This window comes from Triturus cristatus, chromosome 2_2 (genome assembly GCF_964204655.1).
Source record: "Triturus cristatus chromosome 2_2, aTriCri1.1, whole genome shotgun sequence".
Lineage (NCBI taxonomy): Eukaryota > Metazoa > Chordata > Amphibia > Caudata > Salamandridae > Triturus > Triturus cristatus.
Window position 1 is genome coordinate 431,159,089 of NC_140582.1, and position 23,618 is coordinate 431,182,706.

Consider the following 23,618-nt stretch of genomic DNA (forward strand, 5'->3'; position numbering starts at 1 on the left):
GGCCTATCGATGCCTTTCGGGCCTACGGCTAATGGAAAGGACTCCATTAAAAAAATGCCCCCGGTGTGGAGCTAAATTCCCACACAGCGACCAACACAAGGTCTTCAACCTCTGTCTCTTGCCCGAGCACGAGGAGAAAACTGAGCCTGCGCCTCCTTTCAGTCCAAAAAGACTATTCGTGATCGCCGGGCTCAACGACACATTATTGCGCAACAGGCTGCAATGGTGCCAGAAGACATCTTAGATGAAGGCCCTGATGTCCCGGAGGCAGAGGATTCGGAGGATCTGGACATCGTTTCCGTGGCAGACAACTACGACTAACACATCACTCCAGGTCAATGAGTGAGTACAATTGCCCCTGCCCCAACCCCACTCGAAAAAAAGAAGGCTCCGGTTAAGACTTCGCCTGCAGGCCCCAGTCGCGACCTAAACAAAGCTTCAGAAGCCCCGCCCCTGGGCCCGGGTCCGAAGACAAAGGAAAAGCCCTCCGGCGGCTCCGGACCGAGCAAGCCGCATGTCAGTGCCCCACAGACACCATTGACACCGAAGTCGGGAGCACATCCTACTCCTGCAGTCTCCATAAAGGCCTCGGCACCAAACACCTCGGCACTGCAAGAACAAAAGGCCTCGGATCCGAAACCAAAACATTCGGAACCAAAAAAGATTTCCGACCCGACACAGAAGGATCCAAAAACCCCTTCAATGGCTCCAGAGCAGAAATCTAAATCCCGCTCGGAACCGAAAAATCTGCGCCAAAAGAGTCTATCGAAGAGGAAGAACTTTTTCTGCCAGATGCCATCGATCCGAAACAAAAAACTCTCCAAGTGGACCCTAAGACAGGCCATATTGTCAGCATTCCACACAACAAGAGGAAATTGGACACCCCACACATCCCTGAGGTGCCTGTGAAGAAAAGACTGTGCATCTTCACCTTTATGACCCTCTTCTCCTGTTCTTCCTATTCTCCAAAGTCTCCCATACTTCCCCCCCCATATTCACCACCACCACAGGATGATGATAATTTAGGGGGTGGGGGAGGCAACAATTACCCTTTTACTGACCCTTATGATGATAGAAATACCACAGGACACATAGGATGACAATGATAACACAGTAGATCCTCCAGAACTTCCTGATGCATACTCAACAAAGCCATCTCCCCCTGATGACAATATTGGCTTTAGTCAGCTCATTGATAGGGCTGCCCATTACCATGGTGTTCAAATGCATTCGGACCCCACAGAGGAAGACTTCTTAATAGCCACTTTTGCAGTCACAAAAGACAGTACAAACTTTACCTATGTTAAAAGGCGTAATTAAACATGCCCCAGAGATATTCAAAGACCCTTTAAGGGCTAGAATTCTCAATCCTAGGATTGATAAAAAATATAAACCCGCCCCTAATGATCCCACCTACATTAAGGGCCAACTTCCCTTAGATTCTCTGGTAGTGACCATTGCTAGAAAGCGTGCCAATTCTCAGACCTCCGCTGATGCTCCACCTCCAGACAAAGAGTCTAAATTACTAGACGCTTTGGGCAAACGAGTTGCCGCCCAGGAAGCTAATAACTGGAGGATAGCTAATGAGCAGGCATTACTTGCCAGGTACGATAGGGCTTATTACAAGGTTGAAGCCTTACTGCAGCATTTGCCTGACCAATATAAAGCCAATGATTTGATTCAGGAGGGCAAGTTGATAACAAACGCATCAATAAAGTGTGCCCTCGATGCAGCAGACACCGCACCTAGATCCATCAACACTAGTGTGTTACTAAGAAGACATGCCTGGCTGCGCATTTCTGGGTTCAAACAAGAAGTGCAGACTACTATCCTCAATCAGCCGTTAAATCACAAACAACTTTTTGGCCCAGCTGTGGATATAGCTTTAGAAAAAATGAAAAGGGACATGGAGACTGCTAAAAGCATTACAGTCTCCAGCTACACGAGGCTCCTTTCGGCGGTCCTTTTATAGAAGAGCATCTATAACATCAGTACATACACTGCTTCTTCCTCCTATAAAAACCCCACACAAACCTCCCCCAACTAGGGATATTTTAGAGGTGGGTACAGGGGAAATAACAAAGGTAGAGGCCGAGGTAACAACAACACTCGCACCTCTCCCACTAATAAACAGTGACTTCCCTCCAGACCATTCCACTCCGGTCGGACGGAGTTCCTACCTGTCTGGAATTCCATCACTACTGACAAATGGGTAAGACAAATTAACCAGTATGCTTACTGCTTGGAATTCACTGCAACCTCCCCCCCATCAAGGAACAGGAGTTTACTCCCTGTATTTCCTTGTCCCCAAAGAAGACGGTACTCTAAGACCATTACTGGACCTCAGACCTCTCAATCTTTACATACAGTCAGATCATTTTCACATGATCACTCTTCAACAAGTCCTTCCACTGCTTCAACAAGGCGACTTCCTTGCCACACTAGACCTCAAGAACTCCTACTTCCATATTCCCATACACCCTGCTCACAGGAAATATCTAAGTTATACAGTGGACAGCCAACACTATCAGTTCAAAGTTCTGCCATTCGGGGTGACCACAGCACCCAGAGTATTCACAAAGTGCCTTGCGGTAGTAGCAGCGAACTTGCGAAAGCAGCAAATCCATGTATTACCATACCTCAACGACTGGCTGATAAAAGCCAAGTCATACAACCAGTGCGTTCACCACACTTATCAAACAATTCAGCTGCTACACAGCTTGGGGTTCACAGTGAACTACACCAATCCACACCTTTAACCCTCTTACGTACATCAGTACCTAGGAGCCACAATAGACACTTCCAAAGCTCTAGCACACCCCAATCCAGCCAGGACAGCCAGTATGCAAACCCTCATCACCAAATTTCAGCCCCAACACTCTCTCCCAGCCCGAGTGTTTATTCAACTCATAGGAATGATGGCCTCTTGCATTTTCATTGTACCTCACACAAGACTTCAAATGCGTCCTTTACAGGAACGCTTAGCACGTCAGTGGAACCATGCTCAAGGTCAACTTACAGATCTGGTGTTGGTGGACAGCCGTACACATAGCTCTCTGCAGTGGTGGAACGCACAAAACCTTTCCAAAGGGGCGGACGTTCCTAGAGCCAGTTCCACAAATTGTGCTAACAGCGGATGCATCACTCAATGGCTGGGAAGCCCATCTCCTAAACCATACAATTCAGGGCAAGTGGCCCACTCAACAAAAGCTGCTCCCCATCAATCACCTAGAATTACTAGCTCTATTTCTAGCGTTAAAGTCATTCCAAGTACATCTCCTCCACAAAACTGTCCTAGTCCGCAACTTCATCCACAAGTTCTTCAACCCTTTTTCCACATGTGAGGCCACCCAGACATAGATCTGTAAGCCACACACGCAAACGCAAAATGCCCAACCTACGCCGCCAGGTACCCATACCCGTTGTCCAAGGGCAATGCGATAGGGATGAACTGGTCAGGCAGATCTGCGTACGCTTTTCCGCCACTCCCACACATTCCGCTAGTAGTACGCAAGCTCAAACAGCAGTCTCCCAAGATGATCCTGGTTGCTCCCACATGGGGATGGCGACCATGGTTTACAACACTACTCGAACTCTCAGTAGTTCCACACCAAAAACGTCTGGCTCACGCAGAACCATTGAGGGATAAGGCACCCAGATCCAGCACAACTGAATCTAGCAATCTGGCTCCTGAAATCCTAGAGTTCGGATACCTCAACCTTTCACCCGACTGTATGAACATTATTAGAGAAGCCACTACAAGAGCTTGCTATGCAGCTAAATGGAAAAGATGCGTAATTTCCTGCAATAACAACAAACTTGACCCGCTAGATTCTTCAGTTCAAAACATCATTTGCTATTTGATGCGTCTACAAAGATGCAATCTTGCATACTCATCTAGAAGACTACATCTGGCTGCCCTTGCCGCCTACCTACAAAACAGACAACATTTGTCATTGTTTAGAGTACCTGCTATCAAAGCCTTTATGGAAGGTGTGAGAAAGTGGCTCTGTATATACTGTTCCCAAATAGGTACAGTGTGCAGAGTCCACAGTCCCCAGAGGTTTGGCAGAGGCTAAAGTTAGATATAACCTTACTCTCTAAAGTGGTAGCTTGGTCGAGCAGTAAGGCAGTATCCGAGGACAGTGTAAAGCATTTGTTGTACACACTCAGTCAGCAAATGGTCTCACACACTCAAGAACTGAACTCTAGGCCAATGGTTTGTATATACAAATATATGGTTGTTTTATTTTAGAACCAACAAGAGGTATCAAAATATACTTTCTCAGAATGAGATGCTTTAGTTAAATATTTTGCAAGAGGCAATTGACTTGAAATGCAATAGTTAGTTTGTTGCAATAGGCAACACAGTTTCAAACATAATAATACATTGAGCTCAATGGGAGTTTTAAGTTATTTGCAATAGATTACTTTCAGGATTACTTTTCTAACTCCAGGACTGGATCCTTGATTCGGTACTGGGACAGTTCTTGGAAACAAGTGAGTAAATACGTTTTAGTTACTGTTGTGATTTTTAAGCAATATTTTGCTATTTTAAAAGTTGACACTGAAACTTTTTCTGATCAAATTACCAATGTTATCCCATGGAAGGAAATTCACTTAGCATGTAAGTGGGGTTATGGTTAGGCCTGGGCTAAAATTCCGTTCCGCTCGCGGAAATTCCGATAATTTGACATTTTCGCGTTCCGCGGAGAGCGCGAAAATGTCACAATTTCCGCAATCCGCATTTTACCGGAAATATTTTGCTTGCTCGCGCTGTAAAATAATACATTCGTGCGTGCGATCGCCTTACCTGAATCCCCGCGTTCGCCGACAAGTTTTCCCGGTCCGGTCGCGTTCTCCACGAGATGTTGGGTTATTGGTAGCCATTTGCGCAGTTTCACGACAATTTGCGCCCGCAGTAACGTCATTCGTCGCGCGATCACGTCTTTCTTCTCTCGTTCATGCACCGCGAGACAAGTGAAAACAAGATGGCCGTGCCCGCGAGCAACCACATGGGTAAGTTGGCGAGCCGCGACCACGCAGAAAATACCGCGAACGGGCGGGAAAAAACTTACGCATCTTCGCGATATTTCCGCGTGTTTGCGGAGATTTTTAACATTTTCGCGATAATTTGGAGTTTAGAAAACTTAAAATATTCATCTAAAATCAACCGAGTAACGTAAACGAAAATACTCACCTGCTATTAGGAGAGATCCCAGTGCTGGATCTTGGTGCCCAGCACTGACCCTGAAAAGTACTCACAACCGTACTTGCCATTAACCTAATTTTCTTCCATAGGAAATCATTGACTGTTTTTCTGTGAAATTTCTTCTAAGTGTCGATTTTTGCAAACTACAAATATTCTTTAAAAATCGTACCAACTGTGAAAACGTAATTACTTACCTGTTTTAGGTAGAGGTCCCAGTACTGAGCCTAGGAGCCCAGTACTGGATTAAAAACGTTTCGAGAACATACTATCCCTGTAACTTGAATTTTCTCCCTAGGGAATCATTGACTGTTTTTATATGAAATTTCTTCTAAGTGTCAACTTTTGTAATAGCAAAATATTGCCTAAAAATCACAACAGTAACTAAGTCGACTTTACTCACTTGTTTCCAAGAACTGTCCCAGGACTGAATCTAGGATCCAGTCCTGGAGTTAGAAAAGTAATCCTGAAAGTAATCTATTGCAAATAACTTAAAACTCCAATTGAGCTCAATGTATTATTGTGATTGAAATTGTGTTGCCTATTGCAACAACCTGTAACTACTACCTACAAAAGTCAATTGCATATTGCAAAAGTATTTAACTAAACGATCTCATTCGGAGAAAGTATATTTTAATACCTATTGTTGGTTCTAAAATAAAACCGTATCTTTTTTATATAAACCATTGGCCTAGATTTCAGTTATTGAGTGTGTGAGACCATTTGCTGACTGAGTGTGTACAACAAATGCTTTACACTGTCCTCTGATAATGCCTTACTACTCGACCAAGCTACCACTTTAGAGAGTAAGGTTATATCTAACTTTAACCTCTGTCAAACCTCTGTACCTATTTGGGAACAGTATATACAGAGCCACTTTTTCACAACTCCCACATATAGTCGAAAGATGACAAAGCTGCAGTTTGAGTACCCACCAAAAAGAGCATTACCGAAGGTAAGTAACTGGTTTTTCTGGTCTGACAACACATTGTAGGAAAGTGTGTGTTTGAGGCATATGAGCTGCAGATCACACACTGTGCATAGATCGCCATCAGGTGTTCACTCGGATGTTTGCACTTTGTTGTTGTCTTGGATAGTCTTTGGAAGTCACGAGATAGGTGGCTCCTCCTTTGGACAATAGTGCGCATGGGCATCAACTCCATTGTCAGATTGTTTTGTTCATCGCGCTCCAGTTCGGTGTCATTACCGATCATCTTTTCGGCGCTAAATCCTTCACCCTTACGCCGGTATTGTTTTGATCGCGTTCCCATTCGACGCGCATCTCTCCAAACTTCAAATCTTCGATTCCGGTCGTCAGCGCAGGCCTTCGGGCCTACCTGCACCATCAGGCCTTCAGCTCATGGAAAGTACTCCCTTCAAAAAGTGTCCTAAATGTAGATCCAAGTTTCCACACGCCGATCTGCCTTTCACCCGAGCACGAGGCCAAAGACTGTCCAGCTTGTGCCTCTTTCCGCTCCAAGACGACGATTCGGGATCGCCGAGCTCGAAGAACCATGGCTCGATCATCGACATCCATTCCCGACCACATCTTCCAGGAAGGCATCAATGTACTGGAGCAGATCCAACACAGCACCATCAGCTCCTCCGAAGCAGACGACTCCGATGTCGAAGACATCACTCCGGGGCAGCGGGTCGTAAGTACTGAAGTCGACCCCTCCCCACCCCCCATACCCAAAAAGACTTCGGTCACACTTTCACTTTCTGGCCCAGGTGCACAACGGGACAGAACTTCTCACACCCCGCTTTCGGGCTCAGCAAAGAAGCAGATACAAAAGGCTTCAGTCCACTTGGGATCGAGCCATCCTGCCGTTGGTGCCGAAACTCCATCCCCGGCACCAAAAACGAAACCCCTTCCTTCCTCCGCACCAACGCCTAGTTCCACATCAATGCCTTCGCCGACAAAATTCCCCGGCATGTACGCCCCGGCTCCGAAAAAATTGTCGGAACCGAGCAAACACCCGGTTCCGAAAGCTTTGGGCGCTCAGCCTTCAAAGTCCAGAAAATCCTCGGAATCGACTAAACTCCAGATTCCGATCACCACTGGCTCAGCCTATGGATCCGAAAACACCATCAGAACCGAAAAAACAACCGGTTCCGAAGCCCATACCAGAATCAAAGAAAACTCCTGATTCCAGGCCTAAAGAGCACAAAACTACTCCAAAACCACTGACACACAATCAGACCCGAACAAATCTGCACCGAAGGAACACACATCAGAGGAGGAGCTTTTTCGACCGGATCCAACACAAGACACTTCAAAAAGACACTGAAACAGGTCAACTCGTTCTTAGCCCTTCAAAGAAACGGAAAATGGACAAACCTGTACCAGCTCTACTTCCTTTAAAAAAGAGCCATTGCAACTTCTCCTTTAAGGATTCCTTCTCCACCTCCCCCTCCACACCGCTCTCCTATCCCATATTCACCCCCTCACCATCTCCTCCACCTCCGGACGATGATGACACCTCTGAGGACCATGGGGATGATCAACCTTTAGGGGAACCCAGTCCTCCTGGTACCCCACAAGACCCATGTGAGGATTATGACACCAGATGTCCCAGATACCTCAGGACGACATCTATCTATCTAGGCCATCTCTTCCTGAGGACACTATAGGGTTCACTCAGCTTATACACAGGGCAGCAGAATATCACGGGGGGAACTTACACACTGACCCTGTAGAGGAAGATTTCCTCATGGACACTTTCGCACCATCCCAAAGGTCCACTGCCATTCTCCCAATGTTAAAAGGGGTAATCAAACACGCTCCTGAAGTGTTTAAGGACCCTGTAAGGGCCAGAGTCTTTAACCCCATGGTGGAAAAAAAGTACAAAGCTGCTCCAGCTGACCCTGTTAATATTAAAGGACAAGTACCTTTAGATTCCTTAGTGGTCTCCAACACCAGGAAAAGAGCTAATTCACAAGCCACAGGAGATGCCCCACCTCCTGACAAAGAATCAAAACTGATGGACGCGTCTGGTAAATGAACGGCGTCCCAAGCAGCTAACATATGGAGGATTGCCAAAACACGTGCTTTGCTCGCAAGATATGACAGGGCACACTATGACGAGCAAGAGACACTACTACAACACCTTCCAGACCAATACAAAACATGAGCTAATGATCTCATCCAGGAAGGCAAGCTCATAACTAACACCTCCATTCGTTGTTCTCTGGATGCTGCAGATAGAGCATCCTGGGCTGTTAACACTAGTGTCCTTTTACGCAGATATGCCTGGCTACGCATTTCTGGCTTTGAGCCCGAGGTTCAAACCACCATCTTAAATCAACCATTTGACCAGGAACACTTATTTGGGCCAACTGTAGATTCATCTTTAGAAAAGATTAAAAAGGATACAGACACTGCCAAATCAATGGGAGCTTTGCAATCGCAAGCTCCCAGAAGTTACTTTTGTCGCTCCTCTTATAGGGGCGCCTCTAGAGGTTTTGCCACTGATAACCCCTCCACTTCCTACAAGAGTTCTGCCCAGACCTCATCTAACAGGCTATCACAGACGAGGCTACAGGGGCAACAACTACAAGGGTAGAGGCAAAACTACCAATGCTCGTACCGCCTCCACCCCTAAACAATGACTTTCCTCCACTGTGAGAAAGTGGCTCTGTATATACTGTTCCCTAATAGGTACAGGGTGTACAGAGTCCACAGTCCCCCAGAGGCTGATAGAGGTCAAAGTTAGGTATGACCTTACTCTCAAAAGTGGTAGCTTGGTCGAGCAGTAAGGCAGTACCAGAGGACAGTGTAAAGCATTTATTGTACACACTCAGTCAGCAAATGGTTTCACACACTCAATAACTGAACTCTAGGCCAATGATTTGTATATATAAAATATATGCTTGTTTTATTTTTAGAACCACAAAGGGGGTAAAAATATACTTTCTCAGAATGAGAGGTTGAATATAAATACTTTTGTTTCAAGCAATAAATTTGTGTAAACAGTCACAGTTGGTTGCAATAAACAATCCTATTTCCTAAACATAACAATGCATTGAACTCAATGGTAAATTCAGGTTATTTGTAATAAATTACTTTTCAGATTACTTTTGGAATTCCAGGTCTGGATCCTAGAACCAGCCTGGGGTCAGGATTCAGAATCAAGTGATGAAAGTCGACTTAATAACTGTAATGATTTTTAAATAATATTTAGCTATTTCAAAAGTTAGCACTTAGAAAATATTTCACAGAAAACATTCAATGGATCTCTACTCATGGGAGTCCCAGGGAATCAGAGGTCAAAGGTAGCCAGGTCCTCCGGGGTTTTTGAGGTTGCTGGCCACAAGAGATGCCGCGCTGGAGCAGGAGCAGGTTCGAGGGTCGACAGGCCGGTAGGGCTGGGGCCAAAGCAGTTGGTGTCTTCCTCTTTTTAGCAGCTGCAGGGCAGGTCTTTTTTCTTCTTGCTCTTCTTGTAGGTTTCTATCTGGAATCTGGGGAAGGAAGGTTCAGGGGGCCCCTAAATACTAGATTTAGGGGCGTTACAGGTAGGTGAAGGCCAGGGACCAATGGGTCCTTGTCCTGGGGTGGGTACACCCCCTATCCTGCCTCTCTCCTGTGGGAGGAGGGCAGTAGCCTAATCCTGATAGGGTAGGGCCTCCCATCTTCAAGATGGCGAGAGCCCTGAGATGTGCTTCACCTCGCCTCCCCCACCTGAGGGGTGGGGTGGGCAGGCTGGCACATCCCCTGTCCTTGTATGGGGTTTCCGGCCAAGCTTCCTGCCAGAGTGGGGGGTTGCAGTGGCCTGGGGAAACTCCAACTGGCGGCATGCCTTTGAAGCTTCCCTTTGCTCATCCTGGGGGAGGAGATTTCTCACCTCACCCAGGATGTGCATTGTTGCAGGCCCGGGAGAGCAGGGGCTCTCCCACCCAGGGGTCCAGCAACGTGTCTGCTGTGTGGCAGCCTGGGCAGCCTCAGAGCAGACGTGGATTGTAGGTTAGCTGTAAGGGGGCATCTCTAAGATGCCCTCTGGGGTGCTTAGTACATTAAATCCCACACTGGCATCAGTGTGGGTTTAATGTGCTGAGAAGTTTGATACCAAACTTCCCAGTCTTCAGTGTTGCCATTATGGTGCTGTGGAGTTCGTGTTTGACGAGCTCTCAGCACCATGTACTTGTAAAAGGCAGCACTGTACTTACAGTGCCCAGGAATGGACCTGGGTACTGTAGGGGCACAGGGCTCCTGCTCCTGTGCCCACACCATAGGCATAAGGCACCCAGCCATAGGGGTGGCTGACATATGCCTTGGCAGTATAGGTAATGGGCATGGCACACAGAGATGTGTGCCATGTCGACTCTTTGTTTTGTCCTGCACCCAGACACTCAGCCTGCAAAGGCAGTGTGTGTGTGTAAGGGTACAGGGCCTCTAAGGGTGGCACAAGGAGTGCTGCAGCCCTTAGAGGCCTTCCCTGGTCACAAGGCCCTGGGTACCTAGGGTACCATTTACCAGGGGCTGACATGTGGCCAGGGTTTGCCAATTGGGAGTTTGCGTGTTTTAAGGAAGGAACATAGGCCCTGGGCACCTGATTGGCAGGAGCCCAGGGCACAACAAGGAAAAGTGCATCAGCTATTAGGCAAAAAAAGGGGGGGTTACTGCAACAGAAACCCACTTTCTCACACAAGCCCCCCCCAGCCCAAAGGCCAGGAGACTTCTGCCAAAGCTGGGAGAGTCTACCTAGTCTTTCAGGCGAGGAAGAGTTGGGGAAGTGGTTTGAAAGTTGCAGGGCCTACTCTGCCTTACATCCTTCTGCCTAGGTCAATCCCTTTGGGGAGCTGGCCTGTCTTATTAGTTTCAGGACCTAACTCCCAAGGCTCCTCTCCTTGTCTTTTACTGTCCTGGTCCCATCTTTCTATTTTGGGTTTAGAGGTGTATACCTCGGTAGTTTCTAACTTAGCCAGGGCTAGGCCCAGCTTACCCACAGAGGCTACCCACAGCTTGAGCAACCCCACCATGACCAATAAGGTCAGGGGGCCTGACTTGCTATTTGGCAGGGGGTTAGGCCACCATGCCAAGGATAGGGCTGCCATGAAGGCTAACACCCAGCAGAGGCTGCTGACAGCTGTCAGTGCCCAGTACCATACCTTTAGCTCCTGACTGGCAAGTGAGGGGGCTATTTTATAGTTCTCTTTGGGTCCTGGCTGTTGGTCTGTTTGAGGATAGGGGGTCCCTACTCTTGGTAGGGAACACCCCTCCTCTACCCCTTGTTCTGCCACCTGAGGAGCCACTAATTCAGGCTGGACAGTTGCCTGACTAGTCAGGTCTTGCTGTTGGCTAGGGGGGGCTTTACCAGTGCCATTGTGGGAGTTTTCCCTTACTGGGATAGCATCTCCCTGGCTCTCTGGAACTGTGGCTAACAGTTGCCCACCTTTCCTACCCTGTTTCTTCTCATTCTTTTGGGACTCAGCTGCACTGACTGCAGGTTGAGCCCCCACAGGTTCTTTGGGCGAGGCCTGGCATTGGGCCAGCACCTCTCTTTGGCTCAGTTCCACATCTAAGTGATCATTCCCCAAGAGACAATCAAGGGGGAGGTTTTTACTGACTATCACTTTCCTCCATCTAAGGGACCCAGCTGTGGCTAGGGGCACTATAGCCACAGGCCTAACAGTGACTCCCCCTGGGACAGTTCTTACCCTTCTTGTTTCCCCTGAGACATATTGGTGTGGGAATACCAACCTGTCATGTACCACAGTGTGACTGGCACAGGTATCTCTCAGGGCAGTGGCTGGGATTCCATTCACCAGTAGGTGGTGGAAGTGTCTACTTCCTTCTGGGATCTCCAGCTTGCTTCTTGGGCCCATTCCCCAGTTGAAAGCTAGGAGGACTTCCTCATCTGAGGACCCTCCCTCCCAAGCTACACTGGCAACCCCTGGGGCTACACTAGTCACCCCTGGAGCTGTACTAGGAACCTTATTTTTAGGACAGCTAGAGTCCTGGGTGTGGTGTCCAGCCTTCTGACAGTTGAAACACCATATTCTGTTGGGATCCCAATTCTTACCTTGGTACCCTGGTTTAGTTTGTGAGGTGTCTTTGGGCCCACCCTCCTGGTCAGGTTTTTGGGGGGCTACCTGGGACTCCTTTCTTTTATCCACAAGGGGTTCACTCTCTTTCTTCTGGGGAGGTTTTGGGACCCCTTGGTTCTGGTCCCTCCCAGTGAACGTCCTAGTCACCCTAGTCTTGACCCAGTGGTCTGCTCTTTTTCCCAATTCTTGGGGGGATTTTAGACCTAGGTCTACCAAATGCTGATGCAACTTTTCATTTGTGCAGTTACTCAAAATATGTTCCTTCATGAATAAATTGTACAATCCAGTAAAATCCTGCACACCATATCCAGCTAACCAACCATCCAGTGTCTTCACTGAGAAATCTACAAAATCAATCCAGGACTGGGTCTGGGTTTTGTGAGCCCCCCTGAATCTAATTCTATACTCCTCAGTGGTGAATCCAAATCCCTCAATCAGAGCTTTCTTCATGAGGTCATAGGATCCTGCTTCTGGCCCAGAGAGAGTCAGAAGCCTGTCCCTGCAGTTACCAGAGAACAGTTCCCACAGGAGTGCCCCCCAGAGAGGTTTCTTTACTTTCCTGATATCACAAGCCCTCTCAAAGGCTGTGAACCATTTGGTGATATCATCACCTTCCTCAAATTTAGGGACAATCCCTTTGGGGATTTTAAGGTCAGAAGTTTCCTCCCTATCCTTGTTTTTATTATTGCTGCCACCATTGATGGGTGCTAAACCCATCTCTCTCCTTTCCTTTTCTAGAGCCAGGAGCCTGGACTCTAGATCTATTCTTTTGGCCAGCCTCATAAGGCTGTCCTCTTCACTGGGGGGACCCCCAGTGTTGTCTCTAGGACCAGAGCCACCTGTGTGGTCTCTAGGTGCCCAGATGCTATGTCTTGAGTTGGAGGGTATGGGTGCCATCTCCTCCCTAGGGAATAGTATGGGGAGGTTGCTGTCCTCCTCCCCTGTTTCCCTTTCCTCATCTGACTGGCCATCACCATGTTCAGATGGGTGGTCTTTAGCATACTCAGCCAGGAGCTCCTGGAGCCCTTGTTTGGTTGGATGCTGACCCATTTGTAAATTTTTGAGTTTACATAAGGACCTCAATTCCTTGAAAGACAAGTGTAAGTAAGGTGTGAGGTCGAGCTCCTCCACCAGGTCCATGTTATTATTATCACTAATAGCTGGGTTTGTTTGAGACATTCTAACCTGACAGTTCTAACCCTCTACCCTGACTATAGTGACTTTTATTTTTCTAAAATTCTAATGGGACTTAAGCAAGGCCCTAGCAAGACTTTTAGTAATTTTGGAAAAACCAATCAGAATTCTAAAGGCAATTTTTAAGAGTTCTGTCGTGTGATCAGATGGTAACCAAGTAGTCCAACAAATGCAAGTTTGTATCCCACCGCTGATCCACCAATGTGAGAAAGTGGCTCTGTATATACTGTTCCCTAATAGGTACAGGGTGTACAGAGTCCACAGTCCCCCAGAGGCTGATAGAGGTCAAAGTTAGGTATGACCTTACTCTCAAAAGTGGTAGCTTGGTCGAGCAGTAAGGCAGTACCAGAGGACAGTGTAAAGCATTTATTGTACACACTCAGTCAGCAAATGGTTTCACACACTCAATAACTGAACTCTAGGCCAATGATTTGTATATATAAAATATATGCTTGTTTTATTTTTAGAACCACAAAGGGGGTAAAAATATACTTTCTCAGAATGAGAGGTTGAATATAAATACTTTTGTTTCAAGCAATAAATTTGTGTAAACAGTCACAGTTGGTTGCAATAAACAATCCTATTTCCTAAACATAACAATGCATTGAACTCAATGGTAAATTCAGGTTATTTGTAATAAATTACTTTTCAGATTACTTTTGGAATTCCAGGTCTGGATCCTAGAACCAGCCTGGGGTCAGGATTCAGAATCAAGTGATGAAAGTCGACTTAATAACTGTAATGATTTTTAAATAATATTTAGCTATTTCAAAAGTTAGCACTTAGAAAATATTTCACAGAAAACATTCAATGGATCTCTATGGCAAGAAATTCAAATTGCAGGTAGAGTACTTTATCGTTACTTTAGTAATCCAGGACTGGGTGCCTAGACCCAGGACTGGGGTCCTTATCAAAAACAGGTAAGTAATTTCGTTTGCAGAAATGGTACGATTTTAAAAGAATATTTCAAATTTGCAAAAATAGACACTTAGAAGAAATTTCACAGAAAAGCAGACAATGGTTTCCTATGGGAGAAAAATGAGTTAGAGGTAAGTATAGTTGTGAGTACTTTTCAGGGTCAGGGCTGGGCACCAAGATCCAGCACTGGGAGCTCACCCAGGAACAGGTGAGTAAATTCGTTTTTGTCACTTGGCTGATTTTTGGTGAATTTTTACAGTTTTGAAAAGTTCACACTTAGAAGATTTTTGAAGAAAAAGCCAGTCAATGTTACCCTATGAGGAAAATGAAGTTAGCGGTTTAAGGGTAAGTACTCGACTGGCAGAGTTGAAATTCCGGGCATAGACTCAGGAGTCCCCCAGTGTCAGGTAGGTACAGTTGGTTCACCCTCAGCGGTTTCAGGACGGCCGGGTGCAGAGTGAGTTAGGCCCAATGTTATCCTATGAGGGATAGGGGGGCCTTAGTTGGTGGCTGCTGTCTGGCAAGCCACGCGTCTGTGGGAGCTGGGCTCCTGGTCACTTACTCAGGGCAAGTGGGGAAGTAAGTTAGTGTAGAGAGTGCACTGCCAGGGCCACTCGGGCGGCTGGGTGCAGGGTGCTTTTGAGCCTTCGGGCGCTCAATGGAAATCAATGGGAATGTTCCGGTTTGGAAAAAGGCTGCAGGCTCGGGGACGAGGATGTTTCCGGTGCCACCACCACTTCGAGGGGTAAGTTGGGTAGTTGTAGGTTAGGTGGGTACCCCGGGATTGGGCACAGGGGGCCGCAGGGCGCCGGGTGCAGGGGTGCCTTTTGACGTCGGGAATCTTACCCTCTGGTTGATCGCGGCTGGGGTGGCACTCGGTTCTGAGGCTGCAGGCTTCGTCCAGGATGTCGAGGGGGGTCCTTGGGTGCCGGACTCGGGGTCACAGTCGCCGTGGGGTCGTCCTCAGGGTCTTTGTCCACTCCGGCACTGGCCAGGCTTGGCTGGTGCAGAGTGTGTTGGGTCCGCGGTTCCGGGCTGCTGCCAGGAGTTAGGAATAGGTTTCTCGAGTAGAGCCTCTACTCATGGGAGTCCCAGGGAATCAGAGGTCAAAGGTAGCCAGGTCCTCCGGGGTTTTTGAGGTTGCTGGCCACAAGAGATGCCGCGCTGGAGCAGGAGCAGGTTCGAGGGTCGACAGGCCGGTAGGGCTGGGGCCAAAGCAGTTGGTGTCTTCCTCTTTTTAGCAGCTGCAGGGCAGGTCTTTTTTCTTCTTGCTCTTCTTGTAGGTTTCTATCTGGAATCTGGGGAAGGAAGGTTCAGGGGGCCCCTAAATACTAGATTTAGGGGCGTTACAGGTAGGTGAAGGCCAGGGACCAATGGGTCCTTGTCCTGGGGTGGGTACACCCCCTATCCTGCCTCTCTCCTGTGGGAGGAGGGCAGTAGCCTAATCCTGATAGGGTAGGGCCTCCCATCTTCAAGATGGCGAGAGCCCTGAGATGTGCTTCACCTCGCCTCCCCCACCTGAGGGGTGGGGTGGGCAGGCTGGCACATCCCCTGTCCTTGTATGGGGTTTCCGGCCAAGCTTCCTGCCAGAGTGGGGGGTTGCAGTGGCCTGGGGAAACTCCAACTGGCGGCATGCCTTTGAAGCTTCCCTTTGCTCATCCTGGGGGAGGAGATTTCTCACCTCACCCAGGATGTGCATTGTTGCAGGCCCGGGAGAGCAGGGGCTCTCCCACCCAGGGGTCCAGCAACGTGTCTGCTGTGTGGCAGCCTGGGCAGCCTCAGAGCAGACGTGGATTGTAGGTTAGCTGTAAGGGGGCATCTCTAAGATGCCCTCTGGGGTGCTTAGTACATTAAATCCCACACTGGCATCAGTGTGGGTTTAATGTGCTGAGAAGTTTGATACCAAACTTCCCAGTCTTCAGTGTTGCCATTATGGTGCTGTGGAGTTCGTGTTTGACGAGCTCTCAGCACCATGTACTTGTAAAAGGCAGCACTGTACTTACAGTGCCCAGGAATGGACCTGGGTACTGTAGGGGCACAGGGCTCCTGCTCCTGTGCCCACACCATAGGCATAAGGCACCCAGCCATAGGGGTGGCTGACATATGCCTTGGCAGTATAGGTAATGGGCATGGCACACAGAGATGTGTGCCATGTCGACTCTTTGTTTTGTCCTGCACCCAGACACTCAGCCTGCAAAGGCAGTGTGTGTGTGTAAGGGTACAGGGCCTCTAAGGGTGGCACAAGGAGTGCTGCAGCCCTTAGAGGCCTTCCCTGGTCACAAGGCCCTGGGTACCTAGGGTACCATTTACCAGGGGCTGACATGTGGCCAGGGTTTGCCAATTGGGAGTTTGCGTGTTTTAAGGAAGGAACATAGGCCCTGGGCACCTGATTGGCAGGAGCCCAGGGCACAACAAGGAAAAGTGCATCAGCTATTAGGCAAAAAAAGGGGGGGTTACTGCAACAGAAACCCACTTTCTCACATCCACTCCCCCTGGACCACTCTACTCCAGTCGGGGAAAGATTGCTACAGTTCCTACCTGTCTGGAACAGCATCACCACAGACAGGTGGGTGAGACAAATCATCCAATCAGGTTACTGGCTAGAACTCCCTTCCACTCCCTCAAACATATCACCAAAACAGCGTCCAATGTCAACAGACCACTTAACGCTTCTAAAACAAGAGGTACTTTCCCTCTTACAAAAACATGCTCTAGAACCAGTTCCCCTTCATCACCAAAACACATGGGTTTACTCCCTGTACTTCCTCATTCCAAAGAAGGACGGAACTCTGACCATTAAACCTCTACATACAATCAGACCATTTCCACATGGTCATTCTTCAACGGGTCCTTCCGCTACTCAAACAAGGCGACTTCCTTGCCACATTGGATCTCAAAGACGCCTACTTCCACATTCCCATTCACCCTGTTCACAGGAAATATCTTCGGTTTGTGGTGAACGGACAGCATTACCAGTTCAAGGTTCTCGCATTCAGAGTCCCCACAGCACCCAGAATCTTCACAAAATGTCTGTCAGTGGTGGCAGCCCACCTAACAAGACAAAAAATTCACATCTTCCCATATTTGGACGACTGGCACATAAAAGCACATAAAAACCAAGTCACGTACCCAGTGTGTAAATCACACACATGCCACAATCCAACTACTTCACGATTTAGGGTTTACCATAAACCTTGCAAAGTCGCACCTTCAACCATCCCACATCCAACAATATCTGGGTGCCACAATAAACACCTCAAAGAGCCTTGCTTATCCCAGTCCTGCCAGGATAGCAAGCATACAAGCCCTCATAACAAGATTCCAGACGTAACACTCACTCCCAGCTCGAGTGTTCATAGGGATGATGACCTCTTGGATATTCATAGTACCTCATGCAAGACTCCAGATGCGCCCCTTACAGGAATGCCTGGCACGTCAGTGGAACCAAGCTCAAGGTAAACTAACAGATCTGGTGTTGGTGGACGGCCGCACACATCGCTCTCTGCAGTGGTGGAACACCCAAATCCTTTACAAAGAGCGACCGTTCAAAGCGCCGGTTCCACAGATTGTGCTAACAGCAGACTCATCGCTCACCGGCTGGGTAGCTCATCTACTTCATCACACCATACAGGGCACATGGACACCTCAGCAAAGGCTACTCCACATCATTCATTTGTAGTTACTAGCAATCTTTCAGGCATTAAAATCATTCCAGAAGCAGATATCAGGCAAAGCGGTCTCATTCCGCACGGACAATATGACAGCAATGTACTATTTGCAAAAACAGGGGGGGGGGGGGGGTGCACTCTCCAGCTCTCTCAACTAGCACAGAGCATATGGAGATGGGCAATTCCTCAAAACCTATTCCTGTTATCCCAAAATCTCCCAGGAATTCAAAATCACATGGCAGATCTGTTAAGTCAGCAAACACAACATATTCACGAGTGGGAACTTCACCCACAAGTTCTTCAACTGTTCTTCCAAATGTGGGGGCAGCCAGAGATAGATCTCTTCGCCACACATTACAACACAAAATGCCCAAGCTTCGCCGCCAGATATCCACACCCATTGTCCAAAGGCAATACGTTATGGATGAACTGGTCAGGCAGATTTGCGTACGCTTTTCCACCTCTCCCACTCATTCCATTAGTGGTGCGCAGGCTGCAACAACAGTCACTAGCACTGATCCTAGTTGCTCCAACATGGGCCAGACAACCCTGGTACACATTGCTTTAAATATCAATAGTCCTGCATCAAAAAATACGCCTCTCCCCACAGCTCTTAACACAGAACCATGGAGAGATCAGACACCCAGATCCAGCACAGCTCAACCTGGCGATCTGGCTCCTGAAGTCCTAGAGTTTGGTTATCTCAATCTTCCAACTGATTGCATGAACGTCATCAAAGAAGCTAGGCACCCCACCACTAGGACCTGCTATGCAGCCAAGTGGAAAAGATTTGTTATATACTGTAACAATAACAACATCAATCCTCTAGATGCCTCCACTCAGCACATCATATGTTACCTACTGCATCTTCAAAGATGTAATCTAGCATACACATCAATTAGATTACATCTCGCTACCATTGCAGCTTACCTACAAAATAGACAACATCTGTCACTGTTCAGGGTGCCTGCCATTAAAGCATTCATGGAAGGCCTCAAAAGAATAATTTCTCCCAGGGTACCTCCCTCCCCAGTGTGGAATTTAAACATCGTCCTCACAAGATTAATGGGTCCTCCATTCGAACCTCTACATAAATGTGAGCTACAATTTCTTTCATGGAAAACCGCTTTCCTTGTAGCCATTACATCTTAGTCAGTGAGCTACAGGCACTAACTATTCAAGAAACATTTTTACAACTCCATCATAACAAAGTGGTTCTCAGGACAAATCCCAAATTCCTTCCTAAAGCTATTTCTCCCTTCCATCTAAACCAATCTGTTGAGTTGCCAGTGGTGGTCTCGCAACCACAAACAGTAGTAGAAAGAGCTCTTCATACCCTAGACGTAAAAAGAGCACTCCTTTACTATGTTGACAGAACAAAACCTTTTTGCAAAACAACTTTTTGTATCCTTCTCACCACAACATAAAAGCAATCCCATATCAAAATCTGGCATTGCAAGGTGGATTGTCAAATGTATACAAATTTGCTATCACAAAGCAAAAAGTACACAGGGCAGTGTAAAGCATTTGTTGTACACACTGTCAGCAAATGGTCTCACACTCAAGAACTGAACTCTAGGCCAATTGTTTTGTATCTAAAAATATATAGTTGTTTTATTTCAAAACCACAAGTAGGTATCAAAAATACTTTGTCAGAATGAAATGCTGTAGTTGTATACTTTCAATAAGCAATGGACTTTTAAATGCAATAGTTAGTTGTTGCAATAGGCAACATAATTCAAACACAATTATAACATTGACCTCAATGGGGATTTTAAAGTAAACACAATATTAGTTACTTTGCATAGGTTTTTCTTACTAAGGACTGGATCCTGTGTTCAGCCCTGGTGCATCTCCTGTAAACAGTTGCAAGAAATTGTTTTTGTTACACAGGCAATTTTTAAGGAATATTTGTATGTTTCAAAAATCGAATTTCTGGTAAATAACAGGCAATGTTATCCTATGGAGGAAAATCAAGTTATTGGTGAGTACAGTTGTAATTACTTTGCAGGTTCAGTGCTGGGCACAAAGATCCAGCACTGGGATCTCTCCTGATAACAGGTGAGTAATTTTGTTTTCGTTGATCGGCTGATTTTTAGCGAATATTTTCAAGTTTCAAAACGCCACACTTAGAGTAACATTGACTGGTTTCACTTGGAAATTCTTCTATCGAGAAAATGTAGGTTATTGGCTTTCAGGTAAGTACTCGACTGGCAGAGTTAAGGTTCTGGGCATAGACTCGGGGGTCTCCCAGGGTCAGATAGGTACAGTTGTTACACCCTCAGCGGCACAGGGGCAGCCGGGTGCAGATAGTTAGGCCCAATGTTAGCCTATGGCGGGCAGGGGGCCTTTGGTTGGTGGCTGCTAGCAGGCAGGCCACGCGGCTGTGGGAGCTGTGCTCCTGGTCACTCGCACAGGGCAAGTGGGGAAGTAAGATAGGATAGAGGTTGCACTTCCAGGGGCTCTCGGGCGGGTGGGTGCTGGGTGCTTTTGAGCCGTCGGGCGCTCAATGTATTTCAATGGAGAAGCTGCAAGATGATCAAAAGCTGCAAGCTCGGGCGGAGATTCTTCAGGTGCGACCACCACTTCAAGAGGTAAGTTGGGAAGCTGTAGGTTAGGTAGGCACCCAGGAGTTGGGCACAGGGCGCCGCAGGGCGCCGTGTACAGGGGTGCCTTTTGGCGTCAGGAAATCTTACCGCCTGCTGGTCGCGGTTGGAGAGGTCCCTGGTTCTAAGGCTGCAGGCGTAGTCAGGAGCGTCGAGGAGGGTCCTTGGGTACTGGATTCTTGGTCACAGTCGCCGGGGGGACGTCCTCGGGGTCTTTGTCCACTCAGGCACAGGCCGGGCTCGGCGGGTGCAGTGTGTGCTGGATTCGCGGTTCCTGGCTTGCACCAGGGGTTGTTGCTTGTTTTTGAGCAGGACCACTGCTCGTGGGAGTCCCAGTCTTGGTAGATGAGCAAGGCAGTCGGGTCCTCCGGGGTTTTCAAAGTTGCCACTGGAGATGCCGGGTTTTAGCAGGAGCAGGTTCGAGGGTCGACAGGCCTGTAGGGCTGGGGCCAAATCAGTTGGTGTCGACCTCTTGTTAGCAGTTGCACGGCAGGTCTTCTTTCTTCTTGTTCTTTCTTGTTTCGGATTCGGGATTTGAGGAAGGAAGGTTCAGGGTGCCCCTAAATGCTAAATTTAGGGGCGTTACTGGTAGGCAGAGGTCAGGGACCAATGGGTCCCTTCCATGGGGTGGGTACACCCCCTATCCTGCCACTCTTCAGTGGGAGGGGGGCAGGAACCTAATCCTGATTGGGCAGGGCTCCCCATCGTCAGGATGGCGGGAGGCTGGAGTTGTGCTTCACCTCGCCTCCCCCACCTGAGGGGTGGGGTTGGCAGAGGTTGGCACACCCCCTTTCCTCACTTGGGCTTTCCAGCCAGAGTGGGGGTTAGAACCGGTGGGGGCCAGTTGCTGAGTACAGCAAGTGGCCTGGGGAAGCTCACAAAGGCGCATGCCTTTGAAGCTTCCCCTGCCCATCCTGGGTGAGGAGACCTAGCACCTCGCCCAGGATGTGCATTGTTGCAGGCCCAGGAGAGCGGATGGCTCTCTACCCAGGGGTCCAGCAACATATCTGCTGGGTGGCAGCCTCTCAGGCAGGACGTAGATTGTGGGTTAGGTTCAGTGGGCAACTCTAAGTTGCCCTCTTTCGTGCATTTTACATTAAATCCCACACTGGCATCAGTGTGTGAGAAAGTGGCTCTGTATATACTGTTCCTTAATAGGTACAGGGTGTACAGAGTCCACAGACCCCAAGGGTTTAACAGAGGTTAAAGTTAGATATAACCTTACTCTCCAAAGTGGTAGCCTGGTCGAGCAGTAAGGCAGTATCAGAGGACAGTGTAAAGCATTTGTTGTACACACTCAGTCAGCAAATAGTTCCACACACTCAATAACTGAACTCTAGGCCAATGGTTTGTATATAAAAAATATATGCTTGTTTTATTTTAGAAACAACACTTGGAATTAAAATATACTTTCTCGACAGGAGATGTTTCATAAAAAATACTTTTGTATATGCAATAGACTTTTTAGTAAACAGTTACAAGTAGTTGCAGTAGGCAACTCTATTTCTAAACACAATACATTGAGCTCAATGATAAATTCAAGTTTTAAGCAACAGGTTACTTTTTAGATTACTTTTGTAATTCCAAGACTGGGTCCTAGATTCAGTCCTGGGTCAGTTCTCAGAATCAGTTGATGAAAGTCGACTTTGGTACTGTAATGACTTTTAACTAATATTTAGCTATTTTAAAAGTTAACACTTAGAAAATATTTCAGAGCAAAACAATCAATGATTCCCTATGGAAGAAACTTCAGGTTATAGGTACAGTAGGTTATCGTTACTTTTGTAATCCAGTACTGGGTGCCTAGACTCAGTACTGGGACCTTTATCCAACACAAGTAAATAATTACGTTTTCAGATGTTATACGGTTTTTGAAGAATATTTAGAAATTGCAGAAATACACTTTCACAGAAAAACAGTCAATGGTTTCCTATGGAAGAAAAATGAGTTAAAGGTAAGTATAGTTGTGGGTACTTTTCAGAGTCAGTGCTGGGCACCAAGATCCAGCACTGGGAGCTCACCTTAGAGCAGGTGAGTAAATTCGTTTTTGTCACTCGGCTGATTTTTGGTGAATATTTGAAGATTTGAAAAGTCCACACTTAGAAGAAATTTCAGGAAAAAGCCAGTCAATGTTACCCTATAAGGAAAATGAAGTTAGCGGTTTAAGGGTAAGTACTCGACTGGCAGAGTTGAGGTTCTGGGCACAGACTCAGGGGTCCCCCAGGGTCAGGTAGGTACAGTTGGTTCACCCTCAGCGACTCTAGGGCGGCCGGGTGCAGAGTGAGTTAGGCCCAATGTTTCCCTATGAGGGATAGGGGGGGCCTTGTTTGGTGGCTGCTGTCTGGCAAGCCACGCGGCTGTGGGAGCTGGACTCCTGGTCACTTACTCAGGGCAAGTGGGGAAGTAGGGAGGAATAGAGTTTTCACTGCCAGGGCCACTCGGGCGGCTGGGTGCAGTGTGCTTTTGAGCCTTCGGGCGCTCAATGTAAGTCAATGGGAAATCTCCGGTTAGGAAAAAGACTGCAAGCTCGGGGACGAGGACTCTTCAGGTGCCACCACCACTTCGAGAGGTAAGTTGGGTAGTTGGAGGATAGGTAGGTACCCTGGGATTGGACACAGAGGGCCGTGGGGTGCCGGGTGCAGGGGTGCCTTTTGGTGTCGGAAATATTACCCTCTGTTGATCGCGGTTGGGGTGGCACACTGTTCTGAGGCTGCAGGCTTCTTCAGGATTGTCGAGGGCGGTCCTTGGGTGCCGGACTCGGGGTCACAGTTGCCGTGGGGTCGTCCTCGTGGGTTTAGTTCACTCCGGCTTCGGCCAGGCTTGGCTGGTGCAGAGTGGGCTGGGATCGCGGTTCCGGGCTGCTGCCAGGGGTGAAAGGTAGGTTCTGAGTAGTGCCTCTACTCATGGGAGTCCCAGGGAATCAGAGTTCAAAGGCAGCTGGGTCCTCCGGGGTTTCTGAGGTTGCTGGCCACAAGA

At 47.8% G+C, this 23,618-nt stretch overlaps 1 protein-coding gene across 2 annotated transcripts in view; it reads left to right on the forward strand.

Annotated features, from left to right (window-relative positions):
• Positions 1-23,618, forward strand: part of NAA15 (N-alpha-acetyltransferase 15, NatA auxiliary subunit) — a 703,732-nt gene that overhangs the window by 514,941 nt on the left and 165,173 nt on the right. The gene's annotated exons all lie outside the window — the stretch shown is intronic.